General features: G+C 43.6%; 1 protein-coding gene across 2 annotated transcripts in view; it reads left to right on the plus strand.

Moving 5' to 3' along the window:
- The first annotated feature begins 6,011 nt into the window (after positions 1-6,011).
- Positions 6,012-20,057, plus strand: part of LOC310872589 (dematin-like) — a 38,158-nt gene continuing 24,112 nt past the window's right edge. For both annotated transcript variants that reach the window (XM_083784590.1, XM_083784591.1), the window contains exon 1: positions 6,012-6,304. The gene's annotated coding sequence lies outside the window, so the exon portion shown is untranslated. The remainder of the gene's footprint in view (positions 6,305-20,057) is intronic.

The following is a 20,057-nucleotide window of genomic DNA, read 5'->3' on the forward strand; positions in this document are numbered from 1 at the left end:
GCAGGCAAGTCTCTTGATACGCAGTACCACTAAGACTTCGGAAAAAGGTCTGGAATTAAGCTACCAAATCGCAGAGTTGTTGGCACAGTTAAAAATGCCACATACATTGGCAGAAACAGTAATAGCCAGAGCATTCAAACTCGCGGGGGGTGTGGGCTTGGTGCCAGCAGATCTTGCAAAGGAATTAGCAAATGTGCCGCTCTCAGATAGCACAATTGGGCGACGCATTGAAGAAATGTCTGCAGACATCGAGTGTTGTCATACACAAAATGATGACGAGTGGTAAATTTGCACTGCAAGTGGATGAATCAACAGATATAAGTGGACACGCACAGCTGTTGGCAAACGTGAGATTCATTGATTGTCACTGATTGTGACATTGATTGTTCAGAGAGAATTACCTGTTTTGCAAACAATTAACTACCTGGAAATACAACAGGAGAGGAAGTTTCTAGATTATGAGTTTTCAAAAATAAATTGGTGAAACTGAGGCACTGTCTCTGTCCTTTTCTTTCTCTTTAAAGTTATTTGACGAGTGCTGTCATGTGTGTTTTTAAAAGTATATTGGGTTCATATATATAATATATATATTTACTATATATATATATATATATATATACACCGGTATATATACAGTATATACACACACCATATATCTAGGTGTGCCCCAAGATTTTTAGGCTATGAAAAGTGTGCCCCGGGACAAAAAAGGTTGAGAAACACTGACCTATACCACTAACCCTAACCGGAGCAGCACATGTTCGACCGCATGTCTCCGCATGTCGGACCTTTGGTGCATCCCCCGAAAACGTCAATTAAAAGAATTATAAAAAAGATCCATATATGGGCATTCCCAGACCTGTTGTTTCAGCACGACCTCACCCGCCTTTTAGGGCGAGGTCGCTTCTGTCATACAGCCTGTGCAAAGGAAGCGCTGAAAAAGCTGGGAATGGATTAAGACATTAAGCAGATGCCCCAGCTCCTTCCCACTTCCGTTTCATCTTTGCAGCTTAGCAGAAATGAATCAAATGGACCCTTAAAGGTCCATTTGGTTCAGTAGGATCTATGGACAGTCCCCGCATTCAGACCAGTTGTCTGGTTTAATACTAGAGACTATCAGTAGACCCTACTGCCCTCTAGAGGGCACTGAGGTGCATAACAGCCGGCTTTGGAAAAGCCAAATAGGGATAACAGTTAACAGCAGTCCCCCAGAGCTCTATACTAGATCATCTGGTTTCCCTCTAGACCAATCTGTGTAGATCAGCTTGCAGATCAGCTATTTTGCCGAATGTTGGCCCCATTTGTATTCCATAGAGCCGACATGTCTTTTAAAGGATGAATATATACCTGCTTGTTTGAGCCGGTGTCACATACTGAAAATAGCTAGGGCTGTGAATCTTTGGGTGTCCCACGATTCGATTCGATTTGATTCCGATTCTTGGGGTCACGATTCAATTCAAAATAGATTTTTTCTATTCTCAATCCAAAAACATTTTTTTTCCAGATTCAAAACGATTGTCTATTCAAAATGATTCTCGATTCAATACTACAATACAATACAGCTGTGCTGATCTGAAGTGACTAGTACTGACTACAGTAACTTGAAAATGACTGAAGACATGAGGTTTACTGTGATTAGGGTAAGCTTACATTTCATATCACAAACACCATGTAGGGAAAACTGTAACTGTAAGCTGAAAAAATAACAAAAATTATGAACCGACTTTGAATCATTCATAACGGTAATTGCGTAATCTTTTGACACCCCTAGTCTATATGTAGCTAATCAGCAATCAGCAAAAAGCAAAAAAAAAAAAATCCTTTTTTTCATCATTCTCTTCCACAACAGGTTAAAGCCTGGCAGTGAGGTGACAATTTAAGGACTTTAAAGACCTTTTTAAAACCTATCTACAAGGTCTCACTTGCAACAACTTAGGCATTTAGCAGACGCTCATAATCCATGAGCGACTAAGCAACTTAGAACAATGTGATCCGAAGCATTGTGAGCTTGTTTGATCTGCTGTTTTCAAAAGATCTCTTTGAAAAGTAGGCTACTTTCTACTTTTGGTACATGATGTTTATAATTTTACCGATACCTTTGTACCTTTGTAAATTTTGAATTCCGGACATATATACTTGTATCAAGTGCAGGTGCTGCTGGTGCAGTGTTGATACTTTTACTTTTACTTAAATGTGAGAGCTTTTTCCACTGCTTCTCTGGAATCCAATGACTGCGATGATTCGACTGAGAACTTTAATCCATGAGTAAGCATGCAGGTCAGAGCTCTTCTTCTGTCTGACCTCTCCTCTTGAATGCATCTTCCTCAGGAACACAAAACACTGTCCTCTCCTCTTCAGTGCGTCTCCATGCAGAACTTAGCCTCGGGCCCCATTAAGCTGCCACGTGCTGACATCTTCTGGGTGTCACAAAGAAGTGTTGGACGTTTTTATCCACACAGACAATAGAACACTGAAGTCTGACATCACTACCGCTAGCTAGCCACAGAGAGAGGGTCACAGAGGGACATTCTTTTTTAACTGCAAATTCAGGAAAACTTTAAATAAACATTTTACCTCTTATTTAAGTTATTTTACACAATTTTTTAACCAAAATAAGGAATCGTTAGAAACTGGAATCGATATTAATATAATAATAAATAATAATAAAACTTTATTTGTATAGCACCTTTCATGACCAAATCAAATGATCAAATGCAGCTCAAAGTGCTTTACAGAACAATGGAGAATAAAAGAAAAGCAAGGCAACAACATTAAAAAACAAGCAGTAATACAAGAATACAGTGAGGACATGAATACCAAAAAATATAAGATCACTTAAAAGCAATGTTGTAGAAGTGGGTCTTGAGCTGAGCTTTAAAAATGTCTACAGAGGCTGCCTGACGAAGGTACAGAGGGAGCTTGTTCCATGCCGATGGCCCGTAGAAGCAAAAAGCTGCTTCCCCGTATTTTTTAGTTGCCATTTTTTTAGTGGAAGACCTTAGCGGGCGGTTTGGGACATATTTAGGCAGGCAGTCATGTAGGTAGGAAGGTGCGAGACCATTGAGGGCTTTATAGACAAGTAAAATAATTTTAAAATCAATCCTAAAAACAACCGGAAGCCAGTGCAGTGATGCCAAAACTGGAGTAATATGTTCTCTCATCTTAGTTCTAGTTAAAACTCTGGCTGCTGCATTTTGGACAAGTTGTAATCTGTCAGTTGTTTTCTTAGGCATGCAGTCCTGAAAAAAGTGCATTGCAGTAATCAAGCCGAGAAAAAACAAAGGCGTGGATTAGCGTTTTTGCATCGTCCAAGGACACATAGGCTCTGATTCGTGCAATATTTCTAAGGTGAAAAAAGGCAATCTTGGTAACATGATTAATGTGTGAATTAAAATTCAATTCGGAATCAATAATAACCCCCAGGTTCTTTACTGTACTGTTACTGTCTACAGTCAGGTTGCCAAGTCTGCTTAATATTGATTCTTTCTGCTCACTAGAACCGATTATGAGAACTTCTGTCTTGTCCTCATTTAGCTTGAGAAAGTTCTCACTCATCCAACATTTGATGCTAGACAGACAGGTAAGCAGCGGGTCTAAAGCACAGGGATCATCTGGAGCCACAGATAGATATAATTGGGTATCATCAGCATAGAAATGAAAATTGACTCTGTGATTGGCAATGAGTTCGCCCAATGGCAGTATGTACAAGGAGAAAAGCAGAGGGCCAAGAATCGAGCCCTGTGGAATACCATGCAGAACTGATGTCGTGTTTGTCTGAGTCAAACTCGGCTAGATTGACAAAGTAACTTCTGTTTGATAGGCAGGAGGAAAACCAGGACAGGGCCGTACCAGACAGGCCTATCCAGTGCTCCAGACGCTGTATTAAAATTGAGTGATCAATCGTGTCAAATGCAGCCGTTAAATCTAGAAGTAAGAGAACGGATACATGTTTCTTGTCAGCAGACACCCTAAGATCATTCATTACTTTTACAAGTGCTGTTTCTGTGCTGTGACCTTTCCTAAAGCCAGATTGGAATTTGTTGTGCACATTATTGTTCTGTAGAAACACATCCAATTGATGAAAGATGCATTTTTCTAAAACCTTGCCCAGAAAGGGTAGATTTGAAATGGGTCGATAGTTACCCAAAACAGAGGGATCAAGATTGTGTTTCTTGAGAAGGGGCTTAACTACAGCAGTCTTCAGTGAGTCTGGGAAGACGCCTGATTGTAGAGAGCTGTTTACAATTTTTAGGATATCTCCAATCACACTGTCTAAGACTTCTTTGAGAAAGTTGGTGGGAATTGTATCTAGTGAACAGGAGGATGATGTTTTGCGGAGTTCGTCTTCCTCAATTGCGCAGAACGATGATAGGCTCCCCCTGGAGAGATCTACCCAGATCTAAGCGGAATCGGACTCATGAAAGTCTTAACAATACCCAGTCCCAGGGAGACATCAAATTCATCTTTTGGGTCACAGGCTAAAAAGTTTGGGAACCACTGCAATAGACTATATTCATATATGTGGCCTGTTGGCAAAAGCAGGGTGGCAATAGGGTGGCATTTCATTAACCTAATGATCTACCGGTATACCGCCGGGGGCGCTGTGGGCGCTGGGTGCGTGTTAAGCGCCCATACCCTATATGTGGGGTTGGCAAAACAGCCTTTCTTTGTATATTTTGGATTTTTTCCCCCGCGTCCCCTAGAATAGGGGAGGCAATTGGCACCGGGCGAAAAATGCGTATTTCTACTTCTGGTCCTACATTTTTGATACCCAATCATTTTACAAAATGTAGAATTCCTGACTTAATACTTGTAATTGGAGTAGGCCTATTATATTGCAGTAGGCCTACTGATACCTTTTGCATTTGAGTACTTTTTCCACCACTGATACTTACATTTATAAGCTCAAAAAGATTATTCAGGCCAGAGGCCTAGTGGCGCCTGCGCTGTCGCCTCACAGCTAGAAGGTCCCAGGTTCAATAGACCACTGCATGGGTCCAGAATCCAGATCCATAAGATCCATCCATTTGTCACATTTATGGGTCTTTTTTTTTTGTTCATGAATTCAAAACACGTTATTTCTTCACTCATTTGAAATTTCATGAAGAAATCAAAGAAATTCCACATTGTTGTGTATCTGCTATTTTCACTAGTTTAGGTCGCATGCAGACCGAATGTTCTGTTCTGGCTCCCAGCCTAAGAGGACCACATGGCCCGTTCACTGTCGCTTGATAACCACTGTTGCCATGTCAGTTTATTGGAAGTGACTTTGGGCTTGACTTTTTGTAAAGTCACTTGCAGGTTGTGTTTTTGGGATTATTTCTAAAGTGTAGACTAGTTATTACTGAAGTGTATTTGTCTGCTGACCTCCATCTGAAATCATGTAGTCACTGCACTCTGCAGTAGCCTATAGTCAGTCCTAGTGGCTTCATTAGGGCTTGATTACATAGAACTGGTTGCTTGCTTATTTCTGTCGCAAAATCTGGCAACAGTGTTGATAAACTGTCATCTGTCACCAGCCGCGGGTCACCCGGCGGGTCACCTCACCAGAATGCCACCACACCGCAGCCTGCCAAGTTGCACTTGCAATGTTGATACAGTAAAAACTGTTAATATCAGATTATTACATTGGCGATATTTAAATTTAAAATATTTTTTAAAGTAGATAATCTAAATATAATTGTTTCGTCTTTCGTGATGTAAAATTGCCACATAAACATTCTGTTGATGTTGCTGTCCGCCCCCTTCCACCGGCCAGTTGGAACAGTCCATGAGAGAGAGGGGGCGTGTGTGTGTGTGTGTGTGTGTGTGTGTGTGTGTGTGTGACTGTGTGTGTGTGTGTGTGTGTGTGTGTGTGTGTGTGTGTGTGTGTGTGTGTGTGTGTGTGTGTGTGTGTGTGTGTGTGTGTGTGTGTGTGTGTGTGTGTGTGTGTGTGTGTGTCAGTGTGTGTGTGTCGCGCGCGCGGCGTATGGTGTGTGTGCAGCCTAGAGAGACGCACATTGCCGCTTGGCTTCTATCAGGGAACACACAACCGCTGCTGCTAGTAACAACCGCTCTATACCGAACCGAATATAGCCTGCCCTACACTGACGCACACACACCCACTCTCACGCACACACAGCTGGTGGCGTGCACATACAACACGTACGCGCACAATACACATGCCAGATGCACACACACACACACACACACACACACACACACACACACACATCCTACATTCTGGACTGTTTTTGGGGGACAAGTGCAGCTGTGCAGGACAGAGAAGCTTCAGGCGTCACTCTGTGCGGCCACAACATTACAGGTGAGAGAGAGAGAGAGAGAGAGAGAGAGAGAGTGCGTGTTTATCATGCCGCCCGCAAGGTGTGTGTTCTGCCCCGGACGGGCTTTCCAGCGACCTTGGACCGCCAGGGGGAGGAGAAGGAGGTAGCGGTGGCCGGGGATGGGATTAGATGGAGATGTCAGGCAGCATCACCGCTGCTCTGTCTGAAAAGTGAAAAAACAACAACAACAACAACCCCTATAGGCCTACAAACTAAATCAAGACACGTGCCACTTCGGGTTAGCCGTCTTTACCCGTGTAATTAGAAGAGCTGAGGCGGTGCTGCCTGCTTGCTGCTGCTCCCTTTTTGGGGATGGCGAGATGGATGGATCCGAGGGATTATTATTATGGTTTTACATAACGGACATGGGCTGGTCCGGCGTGTGTCCGCACAACAGCTGATTCTGGGCGGCCTGCCTCTGGAGTCACACACCGCTGTCCTGCAGCGACGCTGGAGCTCTCCTCGTTTTCAACCCCTTTCATGATCAAAGTCCATTATTTATTTGACATTTTGAACCACGAATTCGATGAGCTTTAGCCTCTCAGAACCAAAGCTTAGACTATTTTGTTTTGTTTTGTTTGTATAGGATAATATTTTGTCCACATTTCCATGCTGTATTGATGTGGTATAGGGAGATAAAGGCAAACAACCAAATAACAATTATTCTTCTATGTATTTGTGTGTATTTCTTCTTCTAAATTAAGTAATGCAGATGTTTAACAATAATTTTACTCTTGAGAGCGTAACCATTTGGTTTCATTTTACACTCAAGAGTTAAAGATCTACATCTATAAGGCACCGCCTCAAGGATCACTAGTGGTCCCCGGACCACTGGTTGAAAACCACTGGCTTGATTTATCTCTAGGCTATTTCACTGTAATTACTCATGGTTTCTCTTCCCTGTCAGGTGAAAAAAAGCAGCTTGGACTCCTCATGCATACAAGGAAGCATGAGGTCTGTCCGCTGCCCCCCCAGGTTGGCAGAGGAAGTGTAGCACCCATGATTAGATATTTTTTCTCCCAAAGTTTTCCATATTGTGCAATGTATACAGGCTATGATTTTAGTTGTATGGGCTTGAAAAATAAAAATAAGCTAACTCGAGGTGATATTAAACCCTTAATCCTGTCTGTCTTGTCTTGTCTTGTCTTGTCTTGTCTTGTCTTGTCTGTCTGTCTGTCTCCATTATGAGCGCCGTTCCCCTGAGCTCTTTCTAGCTCCCACAGGAGACCCAGTCCATTATTCACATGCAGAGGTTCAATAGGACGAGAGACACAGAGAGAGAGAGAGAGAGAGAGAGAGAGAGAGAGAGAGAGAGAGACCCACGCACGCACGCGCGCGCACACAAAGTTACACACATCGTAGCAGTGAGTGAAGCAGCTAGAACTAGACAAAGTGCCAATCGGCACAGGTCTCCACCAGGGCAGGTCAGGTTGTGGCCTCATGGTGGCGCTATAACAGGCTGTTGAGGAAGATTTGGGCCGGAGGTTCGTGTTGGAGGGATGCAGGTACAATGTTTTTCCATGTGTGCATACATAAGTTGTATACAGATCGATGCAGTTATAGCTAAAAACAGGAATTGGCCTGTTATAGCGCCACCGTGAGGCTGATTTTGAGGAATACATTGTGGCATGTCGTCCTCGGCCTAGTGAAAATGTGCGTGTATAATTTAAGGGAAATTGCACACTGTGTTTGTGATTTGTGGGCTTTTTTAGAAATGGACGAATCGTGTGAGCTTTGGAAGCCAATCTTAGCCAATCAGGATGGAAGATGGGAAATGGTGCCGCTCCGTGTTGATCACATGACTATGGAGATAGTGTATACCGATTTGCGTGAAATTTGGATAAAATCTGAAGGAGTAATAATAGAAAATTTTACATATGTCGGCCTCCTGGTGGCGCTATAAAGAGCAGATGTGAAAAATTCCAGGCAAAGGTTTTTCCTTGGCCTCTAGGGAGTTGGCATACAAAGTTATCCACAGATCCGTGCAGTTAGAGGTAAAAACACTTTTCGGCCAGTTATAGCGCCACCTTGAGTCTGAGTTGTAATTGTAATGTGGCATTTTGTCCTCGGCCTAGTGGGAATGTGGGTGCACAATTTCACGGAAATCACGCGATGTGTTCATGATTTGCAGCATTTTGTTTGAAACTGAGCACTCCTGTGAACTTTGGAAGCCAATCTTAACCAATCAGGATGGAGTCTGAGAAATCTGAAAGACCGGTTTCGTTGAATGGCTCTAGAGAGACTGTGTACCAATTTGCGTGATGTTTGGACAAAATCTGTAGGTGTAATGTGCAAAACCTTTTTTGCACAAAGCGGCCTCCTGGTGGCGCTATAACAGGCCGTTCTGGAAAGTTTGGGGCAGAGGTTCATCGTTGGCATCCAGGGAGTGTGTGTGCAAAATTTGGCATCGACCGGATTAACGGTGGCCGAGATTAGCTGCTCACGGACGGACGGACGGACACACACACGAACGGACGGACACACGGACGGACGGAGTGCAAAACATACTCTCCCCACATGCCTTCGGCCTGGTGGAGACAATGAACAGATTTGGGAGTGACTGAGCAAGTACGCTATAGTGTTGCTTGTTGTCGGGATTGAACCTGTGCCCTTTTGATTACACACAGCTACTGTGTGTGTGTGTGTGTGTGTGTGTGTGTGTGTGTGTGTGTTTGTGTGTTGTTAATGGTTAGCCAGACATGGAATAATTGTTGATTATTACCAAATTCATGCCATCCCTGTTTGATTCCTCTGTTGTTTTACAATGCCATGGCCCTCCATATTTAATATAACGCATAAGGGCAAAATACACCGGATGTCATTGTGTTTGACGAGGGCAGCAATGAGGTTTTCCTTTTGGAAGTTTGCTGTGCTTTTGACTCCGGTTTAGAGGAAGCCTTCCTTACTAAACAAGTAAAATGCCAACGATTAGTGCAATGAAGCCTATACATGTAAGCTATAAGTTTATATATTTGGGCCATGTCCACATGCTGGTGGTCAGGGCCTTGAGGATTATGAGGTTGTAAGGCAAGAAAATTGAAAGAGTATTACAATAAACACTTACACGGTAGGGCTCCAATAACACAGATGCACCAAAAGCTGCTGTGACGTTTCCAGCTACACGCTCTTCATGAGACACACTCAGGGACCTATCATAACTTACAACTTATGCCTAAACTTCTTCTACTTATTTTTTTAACTTTTGAAAAAGATTAGCCTGTATATCTAAAAGCTCACAAGGTGTTGATGGACATGCACTGATTCTCAGCACCTGCCAAATTTAGCTTTTGAGATGTCTGTCTGTCTGTCTGTCTGTCTGTCTGTCTGTCTGTCTGAGCTAGCGAAATCCTGCTCCATCTCCTGCATTATTATAGGTAGTTTCTCTATTTGGAGGAGATGGCACTTCCAGCACGCGTGCGTGCGTGCGTGCGTGCTACTGTGGCCGTGGGTGATATGACTTTGCCTCGATTGCGATTACTGAACGATTCATTTTTTTAACCAAGTATCTGATGTAATGTAATTGCATAATTGCGATTGTCTTAAAATTGCTATTAGACAATTATATAATAATTGTTACAGGCTTAATAATCACGCCACTCAAACAAATATTTTATCTTCTGTTTGCGAACGAATCGACAGACAGACAGACAGACAGACAGACAGACAGACAGACAGACAGACAGACAGACAGACAGACAGACACGTCAAACTCTGTAGATAGAACATAATGTTGTGCCTGAGCACTGAACGTCCTGTCCACCATCATGTCAAACTCCTACTACATGGAGGTGTTTCTGATAACTTGTTATTCCAGTGAAAATGTCGTGTATAGTTCTGTAGTGTGTGTGTGTATGGCTGTACGCACGTGTGTGTACTGTGTATGTCCAGTCTATTCCTGGCTTGGTGACTCACCCGCTCTACTTATACAATAGAACTGGTACCTCTTTGACAGTTTACTGCAAATAGAAAGGTCCAGAATAGAACCTCATTTATGATCATATTGTACTCATACCATACCAGGAAACATGATGTCACTTCAGCACATCGACATAGAAAGAGGTCTGTGATTTGGGGCCAGTAAACGTTTAGCAGTTTCTTTTTTAGCATTTAAAGGCTTAAGGCCCTCATTTATCAATCGAGTGTAAAATCTGCCACAGATTCGAGTGCAGGTTTCGTAGTACACCCAAGTCGCCACGGCATTTATAAAGTGATCGCAAACAGCTGATCCTTCCTTAATTTCGTTCTGACGTTAATAAAGGTGACGGCTGAAATCTATCTGGCACGCCCTATGAAATCAAGCCTCGCCCTCGTTTTTGCGACATGAACAACGGCAATACGTTTCCTGAAACCATGGTTACATGAAAAAATATGTTTCTCCCGTGCCTTGCTGCCCGCCTCACCCCCCTCTCTCATACACACACACAGACGCACAGCACGCACACGCAACTTGCAAGCCCAACTAACTGGTGTGTTGTTAAATAAATAAAGAACGAACACCTGCATGAATTAAATAAAGTTGTAGGCCTACCCTGTCTGTTTCCCTCTCACCTCGCTTGCCTTGCTGTCATGCACGCACGCACCTACATGACACATTAAATAAAGCTGTCTGTTTCTCCTCTCGCTTCGCTTCCCTTGCTGCCCGCCTCACCCCCCGCACGCACGCACGCACATATCGCAATTTGCAAGCAACTTTCACTGTGTGTTGTTAGTTGTATATTGAATTATTAAAGTATTTTTAATTTAATATACAACAAGATATATTAGTGAACGAAAACCTGAACCTGTGAACCATAATTAAATAACAAATAGGCACACACACGCTGCTGTTTTGCAGGTGCTCCTCCTGTCCTGTCCGTCTGTCAGTCTGTCTCTCTCTATCACAGTGGTCCGTCTGTGACCAACTGACCATGCACGTTCGACAGTCTATTTAGATTGCCTCGCAGTCGTTAGTCACTGCAGTGGCCGGGATGTCAACTGTCATTATATGAATGTGCAGCCAAAACCGTATATAGCCTCATGTGGCTGGTGGTGGGCTGGCTGGGTAGCCTATACCTATATCTCCGATGCAGTTCCCACTTGCGCTGGCAGCCTGGCACGGTACATTTGGCATTCGAGCGACGCGTCGGGTTTATTAGATTGCACATACCGTAACTCCAGAAAGACATCGGCCTGCTGTAGATTAGGCTACAGTAGGCTATACCACGTTGGGACTCTCCGCAGCTGAGCTGCAGCACTGCTGCACTATACTCTCCAACGTCCCGTCATGGAAATATTTCAGCACAGACAGCCCAAATCCTCGCATGTATGCGCTCATGCAAAACACTGTTTAAATGGCTTAAGCATCTCTTGCAACATTGTTTTTAATTGCGCGATTTTATCTCCACTAATTTCATATGACACAAAGACACATCGTTGATGTATTCCTTAAGTTTTTTCTTTTTCTTTTTTTACATGTAGCCCATATACATTATACATACCTTTTATATAAACATTTTAGGAGTGAATACATATATGTTTAGATGCCTGTGACAGCCTCTCAGCTGGTCAAACAATGCTGCTCCGCTGTTCTACGACAGAAAAACTGGTGAGGACAAAGCGTACGACAGCTCCCGACCAGACGTGACTTTTTGTCCTACTCAAGTTCAATTTCAAGCTTTGGCGGAAATGTTAAATGCCGAAAATGTCGGTAATTTCGGCGTGCACCCATATTTTGGCGTACGCACGGTTGATAAATGAGGGCCTAGCGTGTAACTTTTCCCAGTTACACACATAACAAAACAATAAATTCAGGTTAAGTACTGCGTGGGGTTTACCTGTAGAAACACATTGTCCTCTCACTGTATTTCTGTGTTTTCTCTGCAATGTGTTTCCACAGACACAGGTAAACGTGTTTATTGTTTTGTTTATTGTTTTGTTATGTAAAGGCAGTGTGTGTGGATGCACACACAAAAGCTGGTTTTTCCAGTTCTGGGATCAGTTCCCAGGTTTCTTTTTCCAGTTCTGGGATCAGTTCCCAGGTTTTTTCCCAAGTTCTGGGATCATTTCCGAACTGCGCTACTGAATCTGTCGGCAGGGGCATTCAGAACATGTATGCGTTGTTGTTAGTGGGAATGAAAACATAGGTGCCCCACCGGAAGAGCAGGGCCTAAGGTGGCGCAAACGGGCAACATCATGCCTGAGATGTGAGTGCCCCCTCTGCATATCGGATCAGCCTTCCCTTTTTTGTCTCCCTCTCATCAGCTCTCCTATAATGTCTGTCTTTCCTACACTGTCTCCCTCTCATCAGCTCTCCTACTGTCTGTCTCTCCTACACTGTCTGTCTCTCACCAACTCTCCTACTGTCTGTCTCTCCTATACACTGTCTCCCTGTCATCAGCTCTCCTACTGTCTGTCTCTCCTACACTGTCTGCGAAAGAAAGAATATGTCTGCACACAGTTTTGAAAGCTCCCCAAAAACTTTATTTACCAAGGCGGGGTAAAAAAAACTAAATAATCATCTGCAAGGACTTGACAGGAACTATAGTTCATAATTATGTCTACGGTGGATTTCTATGAAACAAACACTTTGTAGATAGAAAGAGGATAATTCAAGCTTTTCATACAGCTGCAATGTTGGTGAGTTGGATGTCGTTTAATACAATCAGATGGAGCATGGGACTTTTCTGTTTGGATGTATAGGCTGTCAATAGGAAATTGCACCGAGTTATCACCTTTGCTGGCAACATGGCTGCGGTGTTCATAAGGTCAATAGAGTCCAGTGCATTCCATGAACGTCCGGTTCAGGGCTTTGTCACTATTAGGCTCCCCATAGCCGCCCGGAACCGCCACTGGACTGGCCCCATGAAGTGAACGGAGTTGTCGCAACTCTCTCATTTATAATAGCTATATTCTGTTTGGCACTGCCCTTAGAAGATTTTTGTTTTTTTTGGCAGATGGGTTCCCACTTCACAGATGGTTCAATACAAGGCAGTGAATTTGATTTGATTTGATTTGATTTTGGTCAAAGAAATACAAGTAGGCCTAGTCACAATATAACTTAAACTCAGGATATACACGAAAGCATAATAAAGCACTTGTTTCCAATGTGGTCCTGCAACACAACATACAAATTACATTGTCCAATACATTACAGCACCAATACATTATATAGCATGTAGATAAAAACACAACACTGAAAACAACCTATAATCAAATCATAGAAACACACATCTAAAGTGCATCACTAGCCTGTAGCCTATTCCATATGAGCAGCTTGCTATTTTCAGAATTACAGCCACACTGCGACTGTCCACAAATAATACATTCCCATGTTACACTACATCACACGTGCAAAACTACATGCATCACACGTGCAAAACTAGCGTCTGTAAAAACACCCGATACACTAAATAAAATCACACCCATGTGAAGTGAGTGGTGCAACTCCGTGTTGGGGGGGGGGTTTCCAGACCCACAGGAACGCGCCGATTCCGGCGAGCCGCCGCACGTCCGAAACGGTTGAGAAATGACAGAGTTACCGTGTGGGGGTCCCTCTACTACCCTCTACTGTACTGTACTGTCACTGCATTGTACTGGCACACCCGAAATCACCATATATGTGCGTGTGTGTTTGTTAGGTTGTGCACAGGTGGTGAAAAACAACCATGCTGTTTTCGTGCTCAGACGCACCCAGCCCACAACCCAACCCACCACCACACACACACAGCTTTGTAAGGGAGTGGTTGCACCACTCAAAAATAATCCCTTAAAACAGATATCCACAAACAAAATTGTGCGTGCTGTGTCCTGCCTGCTGTTATGATGTCCAATCCATGTTGAATTCTCAAAAAGTGTGTGGATTAATGGAAGCTGGTGTTCTCGGATCAGTTTATCGGATCAGCCTATGTTAATGTCCATCTCCCTTTAGCTTTCCTAATGTCTGTCTCCCTCTCACCAGCTGTCCTACTGTGTGTCTCTCCTACACTGTCTCCCTCTCAGCTGTCCTACTGTGTGTCTCTCCTAGACTGTCTCCCTCTCAGCAGTCCTACTGTGTGTCTCTCCTAGACTGTCTCCCTCTCAGCAGTCCTACAGTGTGTCTCTCCTACACTGTCTCCCTCTCAGCTGTCCTACTGTCTGTCTCTCCTATACACACTGTCTCCCTCTCAGCAGTCCTACTGTGTGTCTCTCCTACACTGTCTCCCTCTCAGCTGTCCTACTGTGTGTCTCTCCCACACTGTCTCCCTCTCAGCTGTCCTACTGTCTGTCTCTCCTAGACTGTCTCCCTCTCAGCTGTCCTACTGTGTCTCTCCTAGACTGTCTCCCTCTCAGCTGTCCTACTGTCTGTCTCTCCCACACTGTCTCCCTCTCAGCTGTCCTACTGTCTGTCTCTCCTACACTGTCTCCCTCTCAGCTGTCCTACTGTCTGTCTCCTATACTGTCTCCCTCTCAGCTGTCCTACTGGGAGAAGGTGAGTCCTGGGGGAGAAGCCTAGTAGTGTTATTTTATTTTTGAGAAGCCTGCAGTTTTTTCTTTGTTTTTATTCAACACAAGTAAAACATACAAATCAATGAAAACAAAAAACAGAAGAAATAAAAAACATAACACAAAAAAAACAGAAAAAAACAGAAAAACAGGCCTGCAGATTTGATTGTAGTGACATTGAGATGTTAGTGAACCATGAGGTGCACGCATAGTCAAAGTGACATTGAATGAGGGCTCCAGTCCTCTATGCACTCCTGTTGATAAAAGAGGAGATCCTGCACAAAAATCTTGTTGGTTTTCACTATCACTTTTGTTTAATAATTTCTTTTTAATAATAATAATACATTTTATTCATAACGCACTTTACATTTGAAACAAAAGTGCTACAAAGCAGAAATATTTCAAAGTAAAAATAAGAATAAAAACAATTAAAGCGTTCTGTGATCACCTAAACAGCTAAAAGGTTAGAAAAAACCCACACAGGGCATCTTAAAAGTCCAACTAGGCAAATGCCTTGCTAAAAAGGAAGGTCCTTTAGTACCATTTTAAAAGAATCCACGGACTGTGGTGCTCTCAGGTGGTCGGGGAGGGCATTCCACAGCCGTGGAGCAGCTGAGCAGAAGGCCCGGCCGGTCCCCCATGGGGCGGAGTTTAGTCTTTGTGTTTTTGAGTGTGTTTGATCTACCAGAGCGGAGGGAGCAGGTGGAGGCTGGGGGTTCAATGAGTTCCTTTAAGTATTAGGGGGAAGGGGGGGGGGGGGGGGGTTCTGGATTTTGTGTGTGTGTGTGTGTGTGTGCAAAGCCAAACAACTTGCCAAATTCTGTTCTGTCTCGTCTGTTATAGGCAGTCTGTGTGGAGAAGGAGGTGCCATGTGTATCCCTAAGTGAACATGAACTGTCAACCCCGTTATATTTGTTTCCTTGTAAAATTAATTGTAATTTGTGGATTCAAATAAAGAAATCGAGTGTGTGTGTGTGTGTGTGTGTGTGTGTGTGTGTGTGTGTGTGTGTGTGTGTGTGTGTGTGTGTGTGTGTGTGTGTGTGTGTGTGTGTGTGTGTGTGTGTGTGTGTGTGTGTGTGTGTGTGTGTGTGTGTGTGTGTGTGTGTGTGTGTGTGTGTGGAGGCTCAGGGAGGTTGCTGTGACGCTGGTGGCCCAGTCTGAGGTCTTATCTCTGGCTACAGCTGCAGACGGAGACATGTCTGTCTGCAGACAGACATGCATGAAAACATCACAGTCAATTAATTTCACTTGAACTTCATGCAACGTGTATAGGCTCAATGTAAAATGTAATGTAGATAGCAGGTATCTACAGTATCTATCTATCACTTTATGTAGATATATAACACTGTATCTAATGTATAGATCAGTCGTTCTCAACCAGTGGTCCTTGAGGGGGTGCCAGGGGGTGACACAGGTGATCTCTATAGCTAAATGATGGGGAGTTGGTAACCAAATGGACCCATATAGGCAAGAAGTCTACACAATTTGAGAATGTAGAAGAATTGATATTTTGGTCATTTGCTTGTTGTCTCTCCTATATGGTACCAATATCAATACAGCATGGAATTGTGGACAACATCTCATTCAAAAAGGCTAAATCTCATGGTGGTCCGCGCATGGCCCAAATGCTGAATAAATAAATAAACTGCTTTATCTAAAATTCTAAATGAATATACATACGTAACACTGTATCTAAAACATAACACAGACCAAAATCAGTGGCGTACACAATGACACTATTTACAGTACATTCTGGTATTTCTGTCTTCAGCTGGTATAGAACCAGGAAGTTACCCTGATGACACGTCTGCCAATGACAGCTCAGAATGACAGTGTGAATGGGTGTGGCCCTGCAGGCAGCGATAACGGAATGCCTCAAGTACATGCAATCACGTGTGCACTGTGCACGCGCACACACACACACACACACACACACACACACACACACACACACACACACACACACTGGCACGCACAAACAGACACATGCACAGGTTCACTGAGTTGATAACACAGCTTGCCGTAACTGACTGTGTCTTGTGATTTCTACTGCGACACTGGCTCTGCTGCCAGCATTTAATATTGTACAGTACATGCTATTATAATGTTGATTCTCTTAATTGTATAATTAACAAACAATAGTTTTTGCACATTGTCATGAATTGTGTTCAGTAGATTGAAACAATTTGTGTCTCCACTTTTATGCAAAGCATTTTCTTACTTTGTTCAGTCTAGTGATTGACCTCTTGGTTCACATGGCTTCTATTAATAAAACACTTGAAATTGAACATGAGTAGGCCTACACATAAATGTAGACCTAATGAAACACATTGTATAACTAACAGACAGACAGACTAGACTCTCTCTCTCTCTCTCTCTCTCTCTCTCTCTCTCATTTGATTCAATTCAAATTCAATTCAAAGGAGCTTTATTGGCATGAGAAAACATAAGTTTACATTGCCAAAGCAAAAGTTAAACAAAACAATATATGTACAATTAAATGTAATGCATGTAATAAAACAGAGCTGTGATTAGTAGTCTAGCCTTAACTGTTTCAACGCCACGCCTGAGATAACGAGATTAATCTACCATTGTCCAGGTCGCCATGCCCAAGATAACGAGATTTGATGAATTGGCGTTAATCAAGCGTTCAAATTTTCTTAGCTCTGTTGCTAGCCACCGCTAGCGTCCACATAAGAAACAGCCAAAATGCACGCATGCACGCCATCTTTATTGACATTATGGCTCATAATGGGATGAGATAGGCATCTCATTATGACATTATGACATTAAGGTGGTTGTATTCCGTTCTCCACTGAGCCAGTGTCCATTCGACGGCGAAATAAGTTGTAAAACGTCTCCTGACGAAAAGCTGCCGTCGATATCGCCGTGCCGATGGGTCGGAACCCATTGATGAGCATGTTCTGTGGGTTGCCGACCTCGGAAGCCGTCGATATCCGTGTGCAGCCGCGTCAACTCCGGGGGTGCAGAAGCGCAGCTGCACCCACTGGCATTCTGTTTTAAACTTTTAATAGCAGAATATGCACCCACTGTATAGTGACTGTCCTGAATGAAAATGTCACGTAGTCACATACCAGCTTGTGCAGCGTCGGGCGCGGGCCAGAGGTGTTGGGCCGCCGCCCATGGGCATTCAAATGCTAATAAGGTGGCTTGTGTTCTGCTGCCAGGTAGAGAGTATAAATGTCCATACATTACAGTACACGATTCATTTCCAAATCCATTTGACTACGAAACTGATGATGAAGCCACCTCCTGCAAAGAAGAGAGTCCAGTCCATCCTACAATTCGGCGCCGCTGCTGCCGCCTCAAAGACCCGGCTGCTCGCACCAGAGCCCGCTGCTACATCGACTCCAGTGCCACTGCCCGGCGCTCCTGCGAGCAAAAGCCGCAAATATGCCCGAAAATATCAACCCTACTGGAAAGAGACATTTACCTGGATCACGTACATTAAATGGTACGTCAATAAGCGACGCCACAAAGCGACTGCTAGCTGTTTATCATTGATCATGCTGAGATGTTGAAACAAGATACTGAAACAATTTAATGTGTTCGTTGTGAACTGAAACACTGTGTTCATTAGCAAATTGTAAATAAAGTAGGGGAGAGCCGCCAAGGATGTAACACTTTGCACGTTTCATTTTTTTACTCAGAGATCCGTTTATCTACACATGTAATATTTTCAGGCAACGGACCTACACATGTCAGCTACCATAAACCACTTCAAGTTATTTTTTTTATAAAACAGGTCGGGAGTTATTAAACCGAACGTGGACGCTGTTCCAGTGTTATAATTGCTGCGCATGTCGGATTAATTGGCATGCATGATAAATGTAACAACAAAAAACATCATTAAACATATCGTTTTCAGCTTAAAGCAATTATATTTCATTGAAGCAACTCCTTAGCATTGTTTTCATACCATAGATGTGATAAGAAAATGTATAAAAAATAAGGGAAATATTAAATAGTATCGGGTGTACCAGTTTGGGCTTTTTTTTTTTTTGGTCAGAAATACATTGATTAAACAAACGTTAGATTTATTGAGTTGTACAATGTATACACAAGAATACACAATACAATACAAATTTAGAACATATAATATTGGCCAATATGTCAACTGTGTAAATATGACCTATAATGGTATTGAATGGAGCCGGCGTGTGTTACAATTGATCCACTTTTGCAAGTTGTTCTTTGCCGTTGCTTACAGACCAGCACCCTCTCTAAGATGGAGCAGGGGCGGGGGGATGGAGCAGGGGGGGGGGGGGGGGGGGGGGGGGGGGGGGGGGATGGGGAGGGCGGGGGGGGGGATGCCGAGGGCGGGGGTGGCACCCACCGCCGTTATAGGAACGTGACGCGTCTGCGTGTGGTAGTGATGAGGGGGGTAAATACTCAGACCTCTAGTCTGCTACTGGTGTAGTCATGGATCACGCGCAACGCTTGTCATGTTTCAGGGCTCACTATCGGTGTTGAAGCAGGCCTATAAGCCAGAGACATTTGCCCGTCGCACATTTGAACTATATACCATATATTCTCAATCTCAACTCTCAATTCCTATACCAAACAATCGTCTCCAAAGCAAAGCTATAGGCAAATATATGACCAGGACTATGAAAACAAGCCCAAAAGAAATGACCAGTTTCACCACTTAAGCCCTATTACATCATTTTCTAAAATAATCTTGAAAGCAAGCCCAAATAAGCAAATACATTTCAGAAACAAGCCCAAACTAATGCAACCCGCAACTATGAATATAACAAGCCCAAAGTCGCTTACATTAAGGAGACCTGGCAACACTGTTGCACCCCGCGGTGTGTGCGTGCGTGCGTGCATGCGTGCGTGCGTGCGTGCGTGCGTGCGTGCGTGCGTGCGTGCGTGCGTGCGTGCATGCGTGCGTGCGTGCGTGAAGCCTCACATATAACACAATAGGAAAGTTATGAACGCCATGATGAGTTTTATTATACCAGTGAGAACCAGAGGCTTCATTCAATCATGTATAGTAGTAAAGTGTGTGTGTGTGTGTGTGTGTGTGTGTGTGTGTGTGTGTGTGTGTGTGTGTGTGTGTGTGTGTGTGTGTGTGTGTGTGTGTGTGTGTGTGTGTGTGTGTGTGGGTGTGTGTGTGTGTGTGTGTGTGTGTGGTCTGTCTCCCACGCTCCTGTCAGCTGATTGGATAGCTATATATTTTGTAACCTAGCAACCTTCAAATATGCTCCAGCATTCCTACGTATGTGCTATCTCCAGTCCACTCCACTC

This window comes from Protomyctophum parallelum (genome assembly GCF_964188405.1).
Source record: "Protomyctophum parallelum genome assembly, chromosome: 15".
NCBI classification, from domain to species: Eukaryota; Metazoa; Chordata; class Actinopteri; order Myctophiformes; family Myctophidae; genus Protomyctophum; species Protomyctophum parallelum.